Raw genomic sequence first — 23,372 nt, 5'->3', positions numbered from 1 at the left:
GGTGTCATCTGTAAAGCCTCATTATCTACATCACACTCGTGATCTTTTGTCTTTGGCCTCTTAATCCTCTTTTTGTCATTTTCACACCGAGGCACATAGGCACATGTTGACTTATATGTGCACACATGAGCTCCCACGCAGCCTGTTATGAAGAGACGCACTCCTCTCCCTTCCATCGTGATCTCAAGGACACTCAGTCAACATTTACTGGAGTGTGGATGGCTTTATAGACTGCATTATTACTGCCTCCCTTCCTCCTCCTCTTCCTTCTCTTCCTCGTGTGATCAGCAGGTCTCAGTCTTTGCTATCATGGTGTAATTAAACACGCAACAGGGAGTAGCTCAGCGTCCAACTTTCAGCTCTGATTTGAAAGAGCCCATCTCCAGCTTCAAGCCGAAACCATCTGCTCCTCTTTTTTTTTAAATCTGTTTTTAAATTTAGGTCAAACTACAAGTAATTTGAAACCTAATGGTAACTCTCACTGTGTTGACCAGATGCTGTTCAGTTTGTACTGACACTTTCTAACTGAGGTAACAATGGATGCATGTTGCTATTCCTGCTTGTTTTGTGTGATTTATGTGGTCAGGGCAAAAAATAGAACTCAAAGGAGGCAGAATACCATAGTGTCTGTCTGTCTGTCTGTCTGTCTGTCTGTCTGTCTGTCTGTCTGTCTGTCTGTCTGTCTGTCTGTCTGTCTGTCTGTCTGTCTGTCTGTCTGTCTGTCTGTCTAATTAATTTGACCTGCGAAATGAATCAGCTTCAGCTGTTCTTTACGTTTAGTGCTTTGTAGTAAATGTTAGACCTGCTAAACATCAACATGTTAGCATGGTTGCCCTATACAGTAAAGAATCCAACTTGCCTTTTCTTTTATTGATTTATAGGCCCATGTCATGCACATTGAACCCTCCGGTGCGACATCTTTTCTACACATCTTGTTTTTCTGCATGCTGATTTTATGGTATTTTAGCACAGAAGTTAAAAGGGGGGGGGGGGGGGGGGACTTAAACATGCCCTTTGGAAAAATTACATTTCCTGTCTTGATTTCTGACATTCTTCTATCTTACCTTTTGATCTTTCTAATGCTCACAGCCGGGAGATGATGATTCGATGTGGAAGTGCAGAAGAATCCTTTTAAACTCATGCAGATTTTAGATTGGAAGAAACGTGCATAACGGAAACCTATTTTGGTTAATCCATTGTCCTTATTACTGAGCCTCCACTAATATAGCACGAGGCACCATATTTCTGACGGAGGTGAAGGCTTAGTTGCTAAACTGAGACAGGTGATCAAAGCTGTACGCTGTAGTGTGTTTGGTGAAACCTTGCCCCATGGCGACAATCTGAGAAACCAGCGTTGCCCAATTACATACAAACTCACACACATCTGATCACACGGCCTCTACACCACATTGCACCCACAGAGAGCCCCTGTGAGCCCCTTGTTATTTGCGGCGAAGAAGTGTGACAATTCATTTAATCCCTTCATGAATGCTCTTCTTCTCTCTCGGGGTGATATTGAAAAGATGCTCCAGGCTTTCCCTCAGCAAAGCGCCAAGCAGAGAGGCCCCTGGGAAATATTTTATTCAGGCAACGCCAAATTCTGTACTCTGCTCACACACAGACATGCACATACAAACTGCAGTTTTTATGAAAGGTATCTTTGTCCTATATTTCAGTCTTGTAGCTGCCGCACACATTTTCATATTCAGTAGGATGATATTATTCTTAAGGACTGTAACTTTGAAAATGCAAACTGAAAGTTAGTTTAACCACTTGAGCTCTAATGCTCCCATTGTTCTCCTTAAATTTCCCCTTAAGTAGCTTAGAAGATAGATAAAAGACTTGACAAAATCACACTTCCATTCCCTATCTTCCCGTTCCAGCAATTCACCACACTTGTGTTGAGAGAAATATCAATGAGGATATGTGTAGTCCTCTAAACACACATGTAACAACAAACGTCACACACATGGCTGCTTTCTGTCCATCCGTCGCTCTCTCTCTCTCTCCTCTCTCTCTGTCTCTCTCTCTCATTCTCTTGTCTCTCTCTGTCTCTGTCTCTGTCTCTCTCTCTCTCTCTCTCTCTCTCTGTCTCTCTGTCTCTCTGGTCTCTGTCTTCTGTCTCTCTCTCTCTCTGTCTCTGTCTCTGTCTCTCTGTCTCTCTGTCTCTGTCTCGTCTCTCTCTGTTCTCTGTCTCTCTCTGTCTCCTGTCTCTCTGCTCTCTCTGTCTCTCTGTCTTCTGTCTCTCGTGTTCTCTCTTGTTCTCTCTGTCTCTGTTCTTGTTCTGTCTCTCTCTGTCTCTCTCTGTTCCTTCTCTTGTCTCTTTGTCTCTCTGTTCTTCTCTCTGTCTCTCTGTTCTCTCTGTCTTCTGTCTCTTCTCTTGTCTCTCTCTCTATCTCTTTGTCTCTCTCTCTCTCTGTTCTCTCTCTCTCTTGTTCTCTGTTCTGGTCTTCTCTGTTCTACTGTCTCTGTCCTGTCTGTTTCTGTCTCGTACTCTCTCTTCTCTGTCTCCTCTGTCTTCTCTCTCTCTCTTCTCTGTATGTTCTGTCTGTCTGTCTTCTGTCTTCTCTCCTATGGTTGTCTGTGTGTCAGTCTGTCTCTGTATGTCTCTCTCTGTCTCTGTCTCTGTTCTCTCTGTTTGTATTCTCTCTCTCTCTCTCTCTCTATCTCTTCTCTCTCTGTCTCTCTCTCTGTCTCTGTCTCTCTTTGTCTACTTTCTATCTGTCTCTCTCTCTCTTCTCTCTTCTCTTCGCTCTCTCTCTCTTTGTTTCTCTCCTCTGTCTGTCTCGTCTTTGTCTCTCTCTCGCTCTTGCTCTCTCTTTCTCTCTGTCTCTATCTAGTCGTTTCTCTGTCTCTCTGTGTCGCTCTCTCTCTCTCGTATCCTACTCTCTCTCTCTCTCTCTCTCTCTCTCTCTCTCTCTCTCTCTCTCTCTCTCTATCTCTCTCTCTCCCTCCCTGTCTCCCCCCCCTTCTCTCTCCCCCTCTCTCGTGTTTTTGTCATTACCCGGGGACCGGTGATTATGTTGAAAACAAACACACACACTCTCTTCACACTTTGTCTATCCTGCTGTCTCGCCTCATTAGATGCGTCCACGACGTGTTGGAACACCTAGTCCTCCTACAACCCACCCAAACAGAGGCCCTTACTAAAGTTAATGAAGTGGAAGTCCCCGAGCAATGTGTGGCCCTTGAACATGTTTTTACAGTTTTGTATGTACGTCGAGTTCTGCAAGTGTGTGGGCGTTCAAGTGTTTTGTATCGTTTGCTGTGCTCCTCGTGATTACAAGAGGTGTGAATGTGATATTTCACAACATAATGGTCTTCTTTAGCCCGCGCTCCCTGGATAATATTCATCTTACTTAATGGCAATGCAATTTAAAAACAACACTTCTTTGTGTAAAAAAAGGAAATGGGCCAACAACAGCTAATTTATAGGTAATCAGTGAAGAAATTTCTCTTCTAAATGACTTGAGATACTGCCCGTCAGCAATACAGCTCCAGTCCCTATGTGCTGCTTTCATCGGCTGTTTTCTTTATTTCCTTCCTGTCTGCATGCGTAATTTTGCTTATTGGCAATGATTTTGCAGGAAAGCGGAGCCTGAGAACTCCCAAGTAATTTGTCTGTGTGCATTTTCTTTTTGTCTGCGAGTGTTTTTACTTTGAGTTCTCCATAGCAGTCACCTGTGGCGTTATGTTTTTTTCTACCCAGTTGAAAGAATAGATCAGAATTTGGGGTGAATGGATGAGCCAACAAAACTTTGTTTCCTGTCGTTATGTTATATACATAACCACGATTTCCTGAACTTAGTACTTATTTTTAACCAAACCAATCTCTCCTGACTTTATGTCCCTAGGACTAACCGAACATTAACCATCGTGCTGTCACGTCATAGAACTGATTTATTACCTCGCCAAGGAGCTTCTGTTTTCTGTTAAGTTGGTTGGTTTGTTTGTCAGCAGGATTACAGAAAAACTACCGGCCCAATGATCATGAAACTCGGTTGAAGGGTGTTTTTGTAGCGTGGGCCAAGGAAGAACCCATTAGGTTTTGGAATTGTTCTGAATCATAACATACATTTGAAGAGGTTTTTCTGGCTTCTAACGCAACCAAAGGTGATTATTTATTGGTTTAGTTTGAGTAAGCATTTGATTAAGTTTTGGTCATCATGGTGGTCCTGGCTGAATCGACTGTCTGTTGAGGGTTTGTCGTCCTTTAACTGATTTTTGAAGTCGAGATGGAAAGCTGGAGCTGCAGGTCCCGTGTCAAGAAAAGGCTGAATGACTGTGAAAATAAAGCCTTTCTTTACACAACTACGTGAGTGGCAAGTATGAAATAGAGATTGGCTTCCCAAATTCTGTAGTTTTCTTTTAAGTGCTTTTGTTTTAGGTGACATGAAGCAATCTGACCCGGGGAAAGCCGAGAGAAACGATTTACCGGAAGGGTGACCTGTCCTATCTTCTAATAATTGTAGAATTACAGAGCAGTCAGCGATGAGGGGTGGCCGGCACAAAAATAAAGGGCGTTTCTCTCGAGAACCTCGTCTCTCCCGGTGCGGGCGATCAGGTACAGACGACAAGAAGTAGGTGGAAGAAGAAAAAAAAGAGGAAAAATAAGACGGAGTGCGGTTCGGCTAGAAAGCTGTTTTTCTTTCTGTCCAGACATTTTTACTCAAAAACATCCCTCAGGTGCAGTACTTAATATGGAGCACAAAATTGCCTAATGTGCTTATTTCTACTGCTAATGCAGCAGGCGAGCAGGAAGACAGGGTATTGCTCTCCGTGGGAAAGTGTACAGTACAATAAGACCTGTAAGCACAATTTAAGTAATTAGATGGTAAGGCTTGAATTAAGGCCCCACATGTCCACACCAGAGTCCTCGCACACACTAACACCCACACATGTCGTGCAAATACACACTGCAACTGGACGGTTAGAGTAAATTGGAACACAATTAGTGGTAATTTCTTCTAAATAATTCCAGTATATCTAACTATGATGAAAAACTGCAATAAAAAGCACCTCCTGGTTATTCGTCCTTTCCCCTATTCGTCTCTTTCTCCACTTTTGACCTCTTTGCCTCAAAATCTTATTAACAGTGAATAATAATTTAACACCCATGCGGTACTCGGCATGTGACTACTCGTCCTCTCGCAGTTTGAGACAAAGGATGGTGTGATGTAAGGAGGAGGAGGCTGGAGACGGAGAAAGGAGACAAAGGGAGGAGAAGGAGAGGCAACGGTGGAGAAAGATGGAGAAATGTTAAGTTGAAGAAAGAGGCAGAATGAGCAATAGCAAAGGAGTTGTGGCAACATGATGAAAACAGGAGAAGAGGAGCAAAGCCAGAAGAGCAAAGAACAGGGGGGGGGGAGGGGGGGACAGTGAGAGGAAATGGAGAAAAAGGATAAAGAAGAGGGAGTTGGGATGGAAAATACTGTGGGTGTGTGATTTATTCCTGGGGAGCTCTGTGTCCCCCGGTGAGGCTGCCGACTGATTCCCTAACCTGAGAGGCGGGGGGGGGGGGGATTAACATCATCCTGTATTGTAGCTATACGGGGCTTAGAGACTGGAAAGTAAGTATTTTAATCCAGATAAAACATGTGGAAATGTGTCAAATGAGTGAAATAGTTTCACCTTTTTCAGTGCAAATCCACACTTGACGACCTTGTTGTTCTTTCATAAATTCAATTAAATAACAATCAATCTGAAATAATTTTCTCCACAAACATTGATAGATTTTTTTCATTTCATTTCATCGTCAGAATTGCAGGATTTAGAAAGATGTTCGGGGTCTTCCAACCCCCTCAGTAGCAGCGCTGCTTTATCCATTATATGGTCATATTAAACACATCATGTCGGTGTTTAACCTCCTGCTGTGTTTCTGTGATGGGACATATTAAATGACCAAAACCAGGGAAGCAACAGGGTCTTAATTTGCTTTTAGTTGTCCCTCTAAAGTTAGCTTTACCTCCTATTGGTTGTTATCTGTAGCTCAGAGACTAGAACCAACTAACATTTGATTTTCTCATCATGGAATATTAGAAAGATTAGCAATAGTTTAATAGACCTTTTGGAAAATATGCTCATTCAATCATTCAAGATTGAATGAGAAGATTGAAACCACCTTCATATCTGTAAATATGAAGCTACAGCCTGGTATCCTAGATTAGCATAAAGCCTGGCTCATGTCAAAGTTAAAACATATGCCTCCCAACACCTCTAAAGCTTACTAATGAACACATTATATGTCATTTGTTTAAGAGAAATATATGTGTGGCTATCAGTAGTTACGTGCTGTAATACATTCTTTGGAAATTTGGTGAAAGCCAGGCAAGCGGTTTCTCCCGGCTCTTTATGCTAAGCTAAGCTAATATCCTCTTTACAAAGGAAAGTAAATCTGCCTTCCACCACTTACAAGGCTCAATAATTAACATGTTATATCTAATATGTTAATGCATTCAAAATACAAAACCTGCGCACTGAGCCAGGCTAGCTGCTTAGCTAAGCTAACCGGCTGCTGGCTGATGCTTCATATTGAACGGAGAGATTTAAAGACAGACACAGTTGAATGGTATGTTGCACCACATTTTATATATACATATATTATTATTGAATACATATTTTTGTTGTTGTGATATCTCCTGTTCTGCATGAATAGAGGTCTGTTTGCCTTGTTAGAATGAAAATAGCCCTGTTATAAAGACATCCGCGGTTTTTCCGTAGTGTTTATTTTCTCCTCTGTGTATTTTTCAGTCGCATAATTGCTATACGTCGAGCGGACTAAATTGCCTCACTTAGCAGGACAGAAATACAAACACATGGTCACACTGAGATGGCACTGGTTCTCCAAACAGAGAGGCAGCACACACATGCATGCAAAAGTACATACAGTATGTACACACAGACACACAGGAGTAAATATACATGCTGTGCGGTATCTAATTTCCCTTCCCTTATGACTATCGCAATCTTTTGTTCTTGCAGTGATCACAGCTGATGAGATGGTACGCTGTATACAAGATGCTCGACTTGCAGAGTGTGTGTTTACGAGAAGGGCCACGATGAGCTGCTGTAATACACACCCTCCATTACCTGCTGTGTCTGTACTTATAGTGTGTATGTGCGTACGTCAAGGCGGTATTTCCACATCTGTATTTATCAGGGTGCTGTAAATCAGTTTCGTAGTCCTTTTGCTGTTTATGTGGCTGTGCTCCTTTGTCATCCTACAATACCCATAATTTCCCACAAGAAAGAGACGGCATATATCCCCTGGGACAGATGCACTCACACATACAGCAGCACACAAACAAAAATAACAAAGAGAGGAGTCTATGAACATGCTGGCAGTGTATCCTCTTAATTACCTCCTCTTTAGCTGCATCGCATGTACTGTAGGAAAACACAAATTGATATAACTGGCGGCCATCCCACTGCAGGCATTACCACTTGGCTTACTGGTTGGAATGCTTATCTCAAATTCGTCGTCAAAGATATGATATATGATGTGGCAGGCTGACGTTTAAGTATGCTAGCATGCTCCGTAGACGCCGCCCGGGACAGAATTTTCGATCACAATTTGCATTAATTTGATTTCAAACCTCTTTCCAAACTGTTTTCAGAGTAACGAATGCAAGTGGTCTGTTAAAGCGATGGCTTGTTGGCTTTACCACGTACAATAGGGAGGGTTTTAATGCTGACACTGGCAGGATCATCACTGACAGAGCCACAGTTCCAGTGTAATAACTGGCAGGTTGCTACATGCTACAACATACAGTATATTTTCCTGGTGATATTGATCTTAATACTTTTCCTTTCCGAGTGTGTTGAAGCAAATGATTGTTTAGCCGCAGCTTGAGAGCATCTCTGCCATGCTCTGTAAATGTTTGAAATAGATTGCTGTGCTACTGACAATGCCAGGAAAGACATATCTCTGGCACCTGTTTATTTACCCCACAGTATTTAGGCAAACAATTTCATAGTTGTGTGTGTGTGTGTGTGTGTGTGTGTGTGTGTGTGTGTGTGTGTGTGTGTGTGTGAGAGAGAGTGTGAGAGAGAGAGAGAAGTGGGACATATTAGAATCATGCAAATGTAGTGTGGCATTTGTGCTAGTTGAGAAAACTTCTACTTTCAATCAAAACAGGTCACCGTCCATAGGATGGGGATACTCCGTTTTTGATTGCTGAGTCACTGAGTAGTTTATTTTTTAAATAGATGTTCAATGGCAATTGGTAAACAGGCTTTCCGTAAACTTTTTGAATTTCCGATCAGTGATAGTCCACTGATGGCGGTGGCTCATTTCAGCCGATCAAATTGTCACACAGTGCCCAGCATTTTGTCATCCTTTGATGTGCAGTTCAAAGGGTTGCGGCGCTGTCAGCGGTTGTCTTCAGATACATCAACCACAATAAACTGGGAGCTGAAAGTGAGGCATACCTCTTGATGCTCTTGCCCGCTCTATTTCTCTATTACACAAGACCAAACAGACATTTCCAAGCAAGAGATCTCTGCCACCGCAGACAGCGAGCAAGAGGGTTTTCAGGGCCTGTTGGAGGGGAAACATGGACGGTTTCAGACTGGAAAATACAAAGCCACCAGACAGCTCAAGGTCCAACACACAAACAAACACACTCACGGTAATGGAGGAAGATGGCGGAAGATGGATGGACAGGTCAGGGTGATATGACTGCACAGTGGTTAGGGAAGATAAGCGAGGGACAGGCGAGCTTCCCTCGACCAGCCGACTGATGAGCGGGGTCTTGGGGACGGGGTAAAAGGAGGAAGTGGTGAAATATCATACATTAGTGGCTGCCTGGGAAGGTAGAGAGACCTGAGAGATCATTTCATTAGCTAACGGCTAATTTGTTTGTTAGCGTGAGCTTCTACAATGCAACAAATTGAACTTGTGAAAATATTTGCCACACTAATTACAGTTACTCCACTTCTAACTCTGAAGCAGTTGTAATCATTGAAATTGCTCGTGGTGTTCGGCGCCGCTTTGCATCAGATCCTTCCTCATTTACACCAATCAAAAGCTGTCTAACCGGTGCTGTCACCTGCTGATCTGTGCAACCATCTGCCTCGACGGCGCTGCGTGTTTCATCACACTGCTTTTGTGTCATACGCGACAAGTAACAATGCAAAAAAGCAAACGCCACCCAATGAAACACCATGATTCCTCATCTTGTCACTCAGTAATAGCATCTCATCAACAACAATTTTTCTCTTCATCAAGTATGATTCCGGGCCTTTCCCTCCACTGATGAAGGAGGAAATAGTATTTAGCATATAATTCATGCCTACAAGCTGTTCTGCGCCAAACTGTTTGAGTTATTCTGCTTTTTTTCCTCCAGACTTTTTCGAGTTGACTGTGACACAATTGTGCACACAGGGCACACACAAACGTTCTCTCCCTCACAACTTTGACTGACTACAGCTTCCTTTTCACAGGCAAGGTGGCACATCTGTTTTTAACTCCACTCCTGCAGAATACTGAAAACATATGAGGCACCAGCTATTTCCTTAATGTGTTGCTTAATGCACCACAGCAGTCAGTACATCAACGGCAAGGCTCCATACAGCATTTATTTTGCGCTGTGTGCGTTTTCTTTATCTGATTGTCATATCATTAGAATTCCATTTCTAATATGTTCTTGTTGGTAAAGATGGGCTCTGGGGCTAACACGGGGGCTGACATCAGGTCGGGTGTTGTCATTGTGCTGGGGAGCTAACCAAGCACATTTATTTTCTCTGCAAGTAAGTTTCTAATGAAAGTTAAATTCCAAAGTCAGCAGAAGAGTAAAAACTGTTCCAAAAAATGATGTGCTTTAACACGCACACTTCAAAACTCAGGTCTATTTTGATTGAAAAGAAACTGCGTTTAAAGTTTAACTTTCATATACACAGTCAACAACCAAGTGACACATTATCAAAGCAAAAACATGCAGGTTTGACTTTATATGTGTAGCATCAGACACAATTACATTTTTGCATCTACTTAAAATCCAGCTATAAAGTCTGCTACAATAATGCTGTGATGGGGTGCAGAGCGGCACCATAATTACAACATCTTTTCATCTCATTGCGTGTAAAAAGCTAGTAAAATATTGTTAAATTAAAAGTAATGATAGTAATTCAATAATTATTTTTATGTATACCTTCCAAATCTATTTCTGACACCTTCCCCAAAAGCCACACTAATGCATATGGAAGGAGTGTAAAGGCCGGGCTTCAGCTTTCATTGTGGCTACATCCCTCTGTGAAGGTTATTACAGTATTGATTACCAGAGTATTTAACCACTACCAGTCTCCCAGAGCCCAAACTCCATTGATTTTCCAGCCCGCTTTTCGACAAAGGTGATGAATTCTATTGAACTTGTTCACATGGGGGAACTTCCAGCTTTTAAGGTAAATGATAGTTTTAATCTTTTGCTTCTGTTACTACTCTCCTCCCCATATTCTCCCACCATTTCTCTATATTATTTTGATATTTTTTGTCGCCGTCTGACCGCCGCCGTCACAACCGAGCCTTGGGAACAATGTGTCCCGGCTTTCGGAAGTGTCTTTATGAGAAGATTGTTCGGCAGCATCTCGCTCCCCTGAAAGTCTCTGGTGGCAATTCCTGTACTCGGTTTACTCGCTTTATCTTAGTTAACTTTTTCTTCCTTCTCACAGTAAAGTTAATTTCAAGCTACTCTGGTTTCTGAAATCTTTTTACACCACGGAGGAAAGAGAACAACATTGTTTTCTTGTGACTTGAGGGTGGGCCCCACTCTGATTTTCCTCTCCATAGGGCCCCAGATGGCACACTTACAGGAGCCTCAAAGAGTGGAAGCTAACACAAGATAGGAAATAATAAAAGCAAAACAACAAACCACAAGGCTTTAAGCATGGCTGGTGAATCAAACTAATTAGCCGCGGAGTGCCTGGGACCTTAGTTAGTCATCTGAGAAGCCCATTAAAGCTCCCCCCCACACTCATCTACCTCTGCTTTCTTGCTGTCTTGCTCCCACTGTAAATGTATTTCAAAATACGCCACTTTAAACATGATATTCTCCAATCTTAACACATTTCTCCTAATTTCTGGCCTCCTGTTGTAGTAGATTCTCTATCTGGGTCATTTGGATGTTGAAAAGCCTTGTACGTCTCAGCGTTTAATGGTAATGTCTTCTTTAGCACCATCCCCGAGTGTCAAAGCGAAAAGCATAATCACAGAAGAAGAAGTAGCAGTAATGTGCTTTATTCACTCTTCATTTGCACTGAAATGTTTCTTGGTTTGTGAATGGGGCTCTTTAATTTTCCTGAAATTGTCCTTATGACTTGTGTATCGCATTGCGTTGAGTTGTTTTTGGTGTGTAATATGGATAGATGGCAAGATTAGTAGCTGGGTAGAAAGATAGATGATGGATGGACGGACAGATGGTTACTTTGATGGACTGATGGATTGATGTTGAACAGATAGATGGATGAATACTTTACTTGGATGGATGAATAATGGATGGTTGGTTACTGATATATACTTGGATGGATACACAAACTGATGGTTACTTTCATGGATTTAAGGATCATTTATTGTCATTTTGCAAAAGAGTTTCCTAATGAAATGCAGTTGTAGCCGAGTCCATTATGCTACACACTAAAAACACGTCGCAGTAGTAGTGCACTCCTGAAGTGCATTTTCTTTATTTGCAGCAGGAGGAATGTAAACAACGCTGATGAATGGATGGATTGATTGATATTGAATATATGAATGGATGAATAGAGGTATGATTGGATGGAGGAATACGTGGGTGGATGGATACTTTGATGAATGGGTGTATAATGGATATTAGATGATGGGTGGATATTTGGGGGGTTGCTGGATGGATGGGTGACAGAAAGAATGACGGATAGATGAGCAACAAGAGAAAGGAAGCTGCTACACAGTATACCATGTGCTTTGTAAATGCAAGAGACGATTTCTGAGCAGAACATTTAAAATTCCCAGCAGCTTGTGGACATTAAAGGCTGTGCTATAATGTATTCGCCAACATATACTAGACACTGTAGGGATACTGTATACCTGTCACTGTATACCTGTCACTGTCTCTGTGGGAACATGGAAGACAGCTTTGTCCTGAGCTGCTCTTGTTGTCTCTAAATTAGCTATTATGGCTATTTCTGTTGAGGGAATGTTTGTATTTCAAGAAAAGGCCAAGCCGCAAATTTCAGTACCACACAAAGACACATACAAACCTGTGCCTGAGCCCGTCCTAGAGCAACCCCAGCCAAAATCAATACGACAAAGGTCATTGCTATTCCAATCATAGCCAGGCCTATTGTCTCCGTTAACTGTATGCGCTGGGTCTTGAGAAAGCGTAGGCACTATAAACACCCCCTCTGTGGCATTATATCAATAAAACAAGGGCTCACCTCTGTTGGGGTTAATGTCATGCACACATCTGTTTATCTTAATTTGATTCATTAAATGATAGTGTGAGAGCAATATAATGCTTTGGTGTTGATAGGGTGGGTGTCTGCCAGCCAGAAACATCCCTCCTGAGAGTGAATGCTGCTAAATTGAGACCAAGAAATTCAAAAACATAAAGGCTCCGTCTGATTCACACTATCACAGACTAGCTTTAGTCATTGTTCGGAAGTCGGCCAAGTCCAAACTTTACTTTTCTCTGCAGTCAGTTTTGGTCATTTTAGCTGCCGGAAGTGTCGCAGTGATGGAGGAGGTGAGAACATCTGTTCTGTTCATCTGTGGGGCCAGATCTCTCTTCCCCCCTTCTGAACTTGTGATTCCTGAGGACACAGCACGAATCTCAGGATTCGGCTCCAAATCTAACACGCCACAGCGAGCCAGAGAAATCGCTAGGTGTCCACCATCTGTGTGCATGACCTGCCAAATGCCATGTCATCATCATCACCATCAGTCAAAGCCGCATCAGTCTCTGTGTGAGTCTGTGTGTGTGTGCGTAGCTTCCTGTGTGTGGTTTACAGCAGGATTGCACTTCAGGTCTTCTGTGTGTCAAGTTGTTCTTTATTAATCCCCTTAAGGGAAATTTATCCTCTGCTTTTTGACCCATCCTAACTATTTAGGAGCAGTAGCAGTGCCAGAGGACAAGCTCTTCTCCCGAGGCCAGTGCCTTTTAGTTTGGCTACTAAAACACTACTACTACTATTACTACTACATTAGTATTCTTTTACTACTATAGTAACTAATTATTTTGCATATTAATAGTGTGCGCATAAAACCAGTAATGAACTCATAAAATACTACACATTTTTATAGATTGAATTACCTAACAGATAAAAACTAAATTGCTCCACCTCGACCTACTACAACATTAAAATACTGCTTATACATACTGTAAATGCATCAGTAACAACAATCCAGGAATATAATATATATATATAATAATTTAAGTGAAATCACTTGTGATAGAGTATGTTGTATTGCTTTAATTTTTGAGCAAAGGCTCAGAATACTTCTTACAACACTAAATTGCTGTGTGTGTGTGTGTGTGTGTGTGTGTGTGTGTGTGTGTGTGTGTGTGTGTGTGTGTGTGTGTGTGTGTGTGTGTGTGTGTGTGTGTGTGTGTGTGTGTGTGTGTGTGTGTGTGTGAGAGAGAGAGACACCTGACCACCATTCATCTGTCCATCTGTTGTGGAGGCACTAACCGGCTGTGTATTCTGTCAGATGGTGGATATGATGCAGAGCTCATATCCTGCAGTCTTGCAGCTCCGCCATGTTCTTACCTCTGAGTGGAGTCGGGGAAAGAGACAGGACAGTTGGGTTCTTCTTCACTGCCCTCTTTCCTAATGCACAGTTATGGTACACTTAGAAGGAATACAATATTACATAATGCTGAAGAGCAATTGTTGTTTTCTACTGTTTATTTTTTATTCATCTTCAAAGCTTCACTGAACTATCTGTGTGGCGTGAAGTTATGAATTTGCCGACTCTCAATTTGAAATGTATCTTATTGGTGAGATTGAACGACAGCATCAGTTTCTATTTCAGCAAATGGCCCATACAGTACATTTGATTACATTTAAGTGACGAGGTCATCTGACGACCTTCAGATTGATCACTCTGGGAGATGAGATGACACAAAGTGGCTCTGTGGGTCAACAAAATGTCAGACGATGGAGAGCGCTGATCGCTTCCTGTTTCCTACTGACTGTCAACGTTGATTGTTGTTGTTTTTCTAACCGTCATCTTGGACATTTGTTCCCTTGAATCCAAGTGGTTACTATTCAAATCATGACGAAGAACTAACTTAAGTAAAGTAATAATTGTATCCATAACCATCTTTCTCTAATCTTGAAGTTGTTTTTATGCTTGTGCAAAACCAAAATGTAATGGTGGGCCAGGGGCTGAAAGTAATCACCTTGTGTATTTAATTGTTTTGTTAAGATAAAAAATGCTTTCTAGGACCCCAAGTTTTCTTAATTGAAATGCCTTTTGTCCGTGTGTCTCGACCTCACTCATGCCAAAATGACTTCCTGCGCCAAGAGTCAATCTGCCTGCTGTGCTCGGATTAAGAAAAAATATGAATAATTAGGGATCCTACATATTTAAAGAGCATTTTTACCTCGCAACAAATCTAACAGCATAAACAGTGATTTATATTCTAATTGAAACACTTTTTTGCTGGAAATCTGACTGTCCAAATCGAACATTATGACACGCCATCTTTGTCTTTGTCTTTTTGTGCTGTGTATATTTTTGTGTTGCTCTTTTGACCAGGTCTCTGTTGGTTATATATAAAATCTATGCAATAAATCTATTTTAAACAACGTCAAGGAAGAAGAGAAGGTGTCAGAAACAGTATCTTACTGCAAGTGTTTACTGTTATTCACAGTAAATAGACACACCCTTAAATTTCCCTAAAATGTTTTCAATGCCAATCAAAGCAATATTAGATTTTATTTATACTTCTTTCCATTTTTAATTGACATTTTTATATGTTATACAACATTTCGAGCGAGTGAGTTAGAGTCGAGCACAGCCTGCCAGCCGGCATAGGCAGTATTCAGAATCCATCTTCAAATAACTCAATCATCTCAATCTATGGAGTCCCCGGTGATGAGAGACCTGGCCTGTGGCTGTATTATTCTATTATAGAGCAGCTCATGAAAAAAACAACTTCCTCTCTGCTCATCCCCAAAATAAGATTCCAATTGATTAAATGCCACCGTTGGAAAGGAGCATCATCAGATTTGACCAAAGTCTCTCAGCATGATGCCACGGCTCCAAATGGGTGGAGTTCGGAGGAAGTCTGGAAGTGGGAAGATAAATGTATAGAAGAGAGAGAAGGAAGCGGAGGAAGTGGAGGAGGAGGATGACTGTATCGTGGAATGGAGAAAGATGGAAAGGAGGAGAAGAAGAATGGAGGGGAGAGAGAAGCAGCAGGGTGACTGATGTGTGGGAGGATGTGGCGGCGATGGAGGGGTGTAGAAAGAAGATGCAAGGCCGAGAGATTTCTGCCCGATCTGCAGAATAATCATCCAATGTGTCTCCATCTGCCTCGGCAAAGACATCATTAAGAAAGCCCGAGGTCGTCTGGGTTCACGGAGCCGCCGAGGCTCAGCCACACTCCCTTTCCTCCCGCCACTCAATTTGTATAATTTACCTCCACACCGAGTCTCTTTTTTAAGGAGCCTGTTTGACCCCTAATGTGGAGGAGTCAAAAAGTTGTGTCTAAATGGAATGGATTGCTGAGAGACTCCCTGCGAGTGTGTGGCCAGTCAATAGGCTGGCAGGGGGATGCTGATGATGATTCTAGGAGATGGCTGCACTTTGGAGGAGTTGTTTAGGTATGCAGGATGAGCGAGAGAGGCCGACGGAGACGGAGAAAGAGACTAGAGGTGGTGATGGGAGAAAAATGAAAAGTTGAAGTGTGCCCTTCCCTGAGGTGATTTAAGTGACCTCAGATTGAATGGATGCTCAGTGGCATGCGGACTCCTCAGCAGAAAAGGCGCGCTTTCTGTTTATGTTTCATACTCTGTCATGACGAGGCTGCAGTCTGAGGGATGGGGGAACACTGTGGGTGAGAGTGTATGGTGCAGCGTAGGAGTGATTACCCGGCGTGGAGCTGAGGGATGAGAGCCGGACGGGTATTTTATTTTGTCAATTGGAGTGTGCAAATGGAAATGTCAGAGCGGCCGGAAAACTAATGAATCTGATGGGAGAGATGCCACCTCGCTCGCCGAATGCCTGATCAATTGCCATTGTCTTCTCCGGGCGCTGATGTTTTTCGTTGTTATTTGTTGATGGTTTTCTTCGCCTGGCCTGGCTGTTTGCTGTTAAGAGTTTGATGGCGAACTTTGAGTCAAGGAAATAAAGGAATTGATCTGAGACGGGAATCGATGCTTTCATCTTTTACTTACAAGTCCGGGCCTGTGAAAAGTGATTTTGAATTAGAGTTCTCTAACTCTGTTTGCAAAGTAAACGCAAACAAAAGAGGGTGTGCCTGCCCCTGATCACAGTTAGAAACATCAGTTTAGTCTAGTTTATTTCCTATTTAGTGACAGATACGCCCTGATACCTGAAATTCCCCAATGGCAGTAACAGAAAACAAGTTGTCGAACTTCAATTAAGCAAGTAACTTTCATAACCTTGGAGCGTTTTTGTGCATTAGCGACACAAAAAGACAGATGTGTTTAGTTTAAATTTAGACTGACAATGATCCAGTGTGCCGGGGCTTTGTGCTTGTTCAGTCACAATTTCTGGTTACTTGATGAGTGTTGCAAAGACTGAAAGCGCTGCACGGGATGAAAAGGAAAAACTCTGCATTTGCACTATTCTATTCTGACAAGCAGGCTAATTTCTGCCCAGGGTCATCAATATTTCTGACACTTCAGTGGTGGCATAAATATAGAATGGATGTCCCTTCGTTGTGCTCGGGGAGCTACACGCCTCCGAGCGTCAACAAAAATCACTTGGATCTGTTTGTTAGCTTGTTCAGTCAGTCGACAAGGCTGTCGCCGGTCCCTCAGGAGTCTGTCAGCTTTCAATATCATGCATCATAAACAATATCCAATTTGGACTATTGAACTATGAAAATACACTGCATGAGCGGAGATGACAAGGAATCAAGCAGCTGTATGAGGGATGAGTAAAAGCACAGGTTTAGGGTAAAACAATATGTGAGAAAAAAGCAACATGGTGGTTTTTTCTAATGAAGAAAAGAAAGGTCTATCGGATGAATCGGTTGAGTGATACCTTGTATAATAAAGGTATCCATTCATTTGGCTTTGGTTGAGTTCTATCAGAGTCTCTTGCTCTCTCCTGACTGCAGTGGGCTTTAGACCTCTTTGTTCTAAGAGTGGTCCCGTTCCTTTGATTAAACCCCCCCTCCTTTATCTCAGATTGCGTTTTGATTCTTGTTTGTGACTCCGGCTCGACAACCCCCTCTCACATTTTTCCTGTGATCCTCCGCCAAAAGTCGTGAACGACGACCGGCACTTGCTCAACCTTCTCACCCTGCGTTTGAAGCCAGCGGGGAGGACTCGGCAACAAACGTCTCTAATGCGGAAAAAGCACATCAACACAGAAATAGTAATTTCTTCCAATCGAGATGCAGAGAAAAGCCTTTCCCTCTAATGGCCTGCAGGACTAAGAGAGCGCAGCCAGGCCCTCGTTATCACCCGTGTTCTTTTGTACGCACTTCAGAGGACTGAGGAATGCTTCACTCTTTTAGACAGAAGAGACAGAGTTTACAAATGGTGCAAATCTCTACAGCTAGTCGCACAGAGAGTACATAAATATGCCTTTTAGTCATATTCATTTAGCCTTTACTTTTCTCCTTTACTGATCTCAACACATTCAGCAGGAGGTCCCCGCCCTGCCTTTATATTCCCCAGTGGGAGAAAAATGTTTTAATGTGGCTTCAAGAGAGAATAATTTGTTTTTGAGACAATAATGAATGTGATGGTATTCCATAGTCTGCTGCTAATTCCACCATTACCATAATACAATTTAACAAGTCACTCAATTTCTGTTATTTCATAGACGAACAGCTCTCAGTCAGTCGAAACATCATTCTGGACGTGTACATTATGGAGGAGAGCAGATTGCCAGATTGTTAACTACCCCGCTCCCTTCATTTCAATTGCAAATAATCTAGATGTATAATTTATGTAAAACACAATCATCATCAATATGAAATGGTCATTCAGATTCGCCGTGATCTCATCTAAACTGGTGGATTTGGATCTGGAGAGGAGAGGAAACAACAGCACAACTATCAACAGAGAGAGGACGGAAAGAGAAAAAGGGAATCTATCAAAAAAAAATAATGAAGATTAAAAACAGTTGGTTATTGTTGTTCTAGTTTCCAGGGAAGCGTGTAATGAACTGAAGCTATACGGTTGTTTTGTGTCACCTTCCTGTGAGCCGCATGCTGCTCCACAGTGTACGGAATCACACAGAGCCGCCATCCACACATACCGGGGGGGTTGGGAGGATGATTGATGGTACACCGCTGCCATTTGTGTGTTCATGTTGAGAGCAAGTTTAAAAATATTGGTGTAAATAGCTATGACAGACGGCAGGGAGACGCATTCAAAGACGCCTTCCCCTTCCTTTAGCAGGAAGGCTTGAAGGGACAAAACTGATGAGTATCGCGTATAAATTAGTACGAGCGGGGACCTGAAACATACGAGGGAGAGAGGTGCGGCACTTTATCTGCACTGATGTGTTGCTCTGCTGATGGCCCTCATGAGGCTCAACTCCAAATCCATCCCTTCCTCCACCCAGCGCCTCCATCATTACATCAAAGAATAAGGCCACCCGATATGATGAAAGAGACGCACGCTGACATTTTATTTAGGCCATAGGGCTCTTTTGCTGACGCATTCCTACTGTATAGTACACATTCTCTGGAGCTAAAATGCAGTTTAGATAACTGACAACATTTTGCGTTTTCTGAGATTAAGAAGAGATAAAGGATACCAATAACCAGATTCAAATTGCACATTGAGGAGGAGGAAAAGTTGGTTGTAATCTGGATTTCACCGAATTTTAAATAAAATAAAACTGTTGTTTGGATCCAGATCACTCAATTTTGTAGTTATCTTCGGCATGTACAATCAAGATAAACATGAGAAGAATGTACAACAAAATAAAAGAAGATTCCATCTCAAATTAAATCACAATATGATGAGAATGTAATATTTAAACACTAAAATGTATTAAATGTGCAGTTTTAGTCAGTCACTGAGGTGAGTTTTATAGATTTTAATTTTTTAAATTAGAACTCGCTTTGCTGGAAACTGATCAAACAATTTAATCTCTCAATTAAGTTTTAGAGTGCCTTGAATCTGCTTTAGGAAAGGGTTTTGTCAAGTTTAATTTCACGTTTAAAGAGGTTCCTAAATTTTAAATGAACTGGTTTGTACTCATGCTGCCACGGCAGCCAATGATGAGTGTTGAACAGGGTTTTTCATTTTACTCATGTTGTCTTTTTTTCAAGATAAGAGCACACTGTTCTAAATAATCTCATCCATAATTAACAAATCAAACCTTTAACTGAACCAAGTTAGATTAATTTAGTCGAGCCACATTTGTAGAATACGGCAACAGCCATTCCAGCTATACAGAAATATACAGTGTGCATTAAAGGACTTTAACATTAACAGGGTGCAGTAGGATTTCATAGGTTTGTTTTGAAGATTAAAATATAAAAATCAAACCTTACCTTTTAAGGTTCTTTTTCACTGCGTCTGAGGGTCTTTCTCTTCCCCCCCATCATGCTGTTGTCTGCTATCCATCTAGTGTTTTGCTGTTGCTGTTTATTGTTACGACCAAATTGCTTAATTTAGTTTTTTTCTGCCGTCTGAAAAGCTTTGTAATTGCTGCAAATGAGTAAAATTCTGAAATCAGGTAAGAAAAAAACAAGTCAACAACAAATGGTACTGAAGAGGCATTAATGAGGAACTAAAACATAGATTTTTATGGATGAAATCTTTTTTTCCTGCACATTTCTGTACTGAACATAAAGTTAAACTCCTATGATTCCCCATAATGCTCCAGATCCTTGCCAACTCTCCCCTTGTTATATGAAACACTGACTGTTGGCACTGACGCTCTGTCAATTTGGCCAGTGCATAATTAACAGCAAGTAAATTAGCATTTCCGCACGCTTTTGCAAATGTTATTTATATAAAGTTGTAACCAGCGTGAACACCTGTTACCCAACTCTTTTTCCCATCCCTCCATCTGCCTGCAGCGGGTCGTTTCTACAGATGTATCCAGGTGAAGCATTAGCCCGGTACTTACGCAGGGACTGTAATTGTAGGTGGCTCTTCCACCCTTTCACAACAAGACATTAATGTTCGGTGCTGATTAATGCGGGCTTCCATGAATATCGATGGCCTCTGTAGCTGTGGCCTCTAATGATTCTGATGGGGAGCGGTGGTGCATCTGTGTCGTGAGGTTGACGATGCTTTATACAACCTAATAAGAAAAGGGTGTTCCTCCATGTCACTGCTTGCTAGGCGTATGCTTCCCCCATCCCCCCCCCCCCCCCCCCCCCCACCCCAATCCATCATTAACATGAGCACATGCATGTGAATAACTCATTAGCGCTTGCATTGATCGGCTGCATAACCACTTCATAGAGGAAACAGCAGTGAGACAAAGTGAGGCAACAATCAATAGTAGCTACGGAAACCAATCATCTAATTGATGACAACGTCTTTCAATTAGTAGAAAAGCCCTCTGTGCTGTTATATTATTACCGCGTTCACGTCAGGTTGAATATTCACTGTGCCCTATGTAAGACTTATGGACCCGTATTTATCAATATGTCTCTAGATTTCATGTCTCTTCTTTTATGTTCGGAATTTCAATGAATTGTGAATCGGAGGAAATATGTACATTTTAAAGCAAATTTAATTCTTAACACTCCATCGGGTGAATGACTGGGTTAGTTTCGAAATGGAAGTGATAGCAGCTGCATTTTGGTTGGGCACTTTCCCTGTATGTTAATGGTTTGCATGCATGTGGATGAGTCTGCATGCTAATGCACAAGCATGTCATATTTAGCTCCAGGTTGGACTCCCTGTCCAATCACCCTGGTAGTGATAGCTATGGAAATGGAGACAGGCAGAGGCAAGACCCAGCAGAGATGCTGATACAGAAATGGCTTTTGACTGGTTGCTCTTTGATGAGCCGTACCAAATCTGCTCTGACATTCTGTCTCTACTTTTCAGGAAATACACAGCAATGCATGTTCAGAATGGCGATGCGCAGGGCACTGATATACGTGGTGTGCATGAAGAATTCACCCGTCATCAACAGCAGCATCATCTCCAGTCTAAATAACACATAGGAAGGTGTTAAGATACGAAACAACCTACACTGCTGCTGCAAATTGTTTTAATTGTAATATTTTTTTCTGTGATATTTGTCTCTTTTGTCCAAGAGGCAAAACCTTTTCTTTTTTTTCCCGACATGAAGGCAATCCCTGCTTTGTTCTTTCAACTCATAGGTCATCCGGTTGTTCCTCCAATAGCTACTTAAAAGCAAGCAATGGCATTAAACAGTGCTAGCAGCAGGGTTGTAAATGTGTGTTGACATTTCACTTTTCATTTAAATGTAGCCGTCTGTAGCTACATCGGCTGACCTACGTGGAAGTTTGTAACTTTAATAAGCTGATAATTCAAACGTATAAAAGCGCCTGTAGCAGCTTGAGCATTGTTTGCTCTCTGCAGCCGTTGCAGTGCTATAGGACTTTAATTTTATTATCTTATCTCAGATAGAGGGGAAATTAAATGTGTATTTGTAGCTTCAAAAAACAGTGAGAGAGACAAACAAAACATTTACTATCAAGTCGAATCAGCCTGCTGTCTGAAGAAGACTATTATAAATATGAGCTAAATGGAGAACCATCGAATACAAAGAGTGTAAATAGTGCTTTCCCACGGGCTCTGGGAAATTAGGAGAAGAGTGTTAAACAAATCTGAGTAATACTATAACATCAGGCTCGCACATTTACATTTCCTTTTATTTTTTTGCTTATATGATAATGTAAAATGAAAATAGCCTGCCTGCCACTGACTTAATGAGTGTCTTTTGTTAAAAATTAAATTAATAATTACACTATTGAACTTGAACTTCCCACTGGTGGATTGGACCTTCAAATCTCAGGGCTTGACTATGATCCTCGCAAAATTAAAATGAATATGTACCCAGTAGGAACACCCATCTGTGAGCCTTCACAGAGCATGCTTTAATATCTGCCTCACAGCAGATGGCTTTTTTTTAATAGAACAAGGTGGTTTTAATATTTGAAATATTTGAAGATTCAGTGAGAAATGCAATTTTTCCTTCCTCACTGTGGATTAAATGGTGACAGCTCACTGGTTCTTTTCATGTGGGATTTGAACTTAAATCCAAAGTTTTTTTGTTTTTTTTTCTAATATAGGTTGCTTTGAATGTACAAATTCAAAAGAAGCTATTACCCAAAATTCAAATTGCGTGCTAGTGGAGGAAGAGTGTCAATGTCGAGGGGAGAGAGAAAAGAACAAGACCGTGGAAATGCATGAGATTGCGACCGACCGCAGGAGAGTCTGGATAACATTCAGTTTATTCACTCAAGTGTGTAATCAAATGATGAGTTGTAAAAATAAAAAAATAAATGGAAAGATCAATATGGCTAATATCCATGAGCTGCTTTTATCTCAAAGAACATGTTTTGTCGGTAAACTCATTTAGGGGCTTCTTTGGCTGTCGTGTTGTGTTTCACTGAACACGCAGACTGAGAGAGACCGACTGATTTAGTGCGTGTGTGTGTGTGTGCGCTTGTCAATGTTCACAAGTGTGTCTTCTACATTTGAGTCTCTGTGTCAATGAGTGACCTTGAAGTTAGGTCTGTATCCGTGGGTACAGGTGCGTTGTCAGCTCTGCCAGGCTTGATTGTGCGTCCGTATTTGTGCCTGTACTTTGCAAAGAGACAGACTCGGTCTGACCGAAGCGGTACCTGAGGAGCACACATCATATTTTAACTCCCTTTGTCTTTGACAGATGGCTCGGCTCTAAAAGCCTCTGTCCATGGTTCTGAAGGCTGGCCTGATGTATGAGCGCCAGGCCCCGTTTGATAAATCCACCATGTCACTCTGCCTCTGACGGCCATTCATCATGCTTGGCTTTCTCATGTGAAATGTTCTGTGCGCTGGATAATTCAGTAAGACAAATAAAATGTAAGTCCTAAAGCTTAGACTCGGCTCAGTCCCACCCTGCGTTGACTTTTCAGCACTGTACTTTATCTCTCTGTCATAGGGACGCTGTGTCCCTGTCTAAGCACAGGCAGCAGCTGTAGCTGCAGCACAGTGACTATATTGAGACCGGCTGAAGGACGAACATGTTCTTAATGAGGCGGCTA

This window comes from Cottoperca gobio, chromosome 23 (assembly GCF_900634415.1).
Source record: "Cottoperca gobio chromosome 23, fCotGob3.1, whole genome shotgun sequence".
In the NCBI taxonomy this organism is placed as follows: Eukaryota; Metazoa; Chordata; class Actinopteri; order Perciformes; family Bovichtidae; genus Cottoperca; species Cottoperca gobio.
This window is presented reverse-complemented; position numbering follows the sequence as displayed.